Here is a 983-nt window from a genome sequence, read left to right as displayed (position 1 = left end):
CAAGGTACACACAAAATGCTAAGCAAGCAGCTCCTCACGCATCTCATATACTCAAACTTCTATATTGGAGGTTTACACATACTTTACCATCCATGACAGCAACAAGCAGAAGAAGGAAAAAGAAAGGGCTTAGCATCCGATGACCAGAGAAGTTGCATGGACATTACCTTTTTAATGACCCAAGTTAGAATACCCCCTAAGGTAGATGATTTCAGCATCCAATCCCTGCAGCATACACCCATCATTTGTTGTTGTGTTGTGTTCTCCTGTCTTGACTTCTTCAAGACTAAATCACAGTCAAATGTGATAGGTCAATTTGTTGTAAAAATCTTCCTTGCATAAATTACATATTGCTTTGCTCAGTTGGTGCTTTCACCGCTTAACTTCCATCTTCTGTTTCCATCCAGTAGTCAAGCTTAGAAGAAGCAATAGCAGATTCTGGTTTTCCATCATTGGTGTACACCTTAAATAAACTGACTTCTGAGAACCAATGCAACTCCCCGAAATATTTCAGGTGACAAGGAACAAAATCCATCTCAGGTGCAATACATTATGAGGCTATTAGGTGGTTATATAAACTTGTTGAAAGGCATATATGCTAGAAGATAAGATCTTCTTCATCCATAAAATTTCTGTAGATGGCTTGAATTGACAGCTCAGGTTTCCTACTAAAAAAAGTAAAATCATGGTTAAATCGTGGTGGTGTGCTAGAAGCTCAAGAGTGAAACGAAGGCCACCACCCCATTGCACCACTGAACAATAAAAGGAAGACCTAACTGCATTAAGTAGATAGATTTGCAGCTAGAAAATATGCTCCCCGGAGAATTGTCTCCTTGACTTGAGGTTGTCCAAGAACTTCTTTTAACTAAACCTCATGATAAACTTAAGAGCTTCTCAGAAAACAAAAGGTTGATATAAGATGGCCATCCTTATGCACTAAAAGACGCCAGCATAAATAAACTTTAACTTTTACTACCTATTTT

This window comes from Populus alba, chromosome 5 (assembly GCF_005239225.2).
Source record: "Populus alba chromosome 5, ASM523922v2, whole genome shotgun sequence".
In the NCBI taxonomy this organism is placed as follows: domain Eukaryota; kingdom Viridiplantae; phylum Streptophyta; class Magnoliopsida; order Malpighiales; family Salicaceae; genus Populus; species Populus alba.
Note: the sequence above shows the minus strand (reverse complement) of the source record.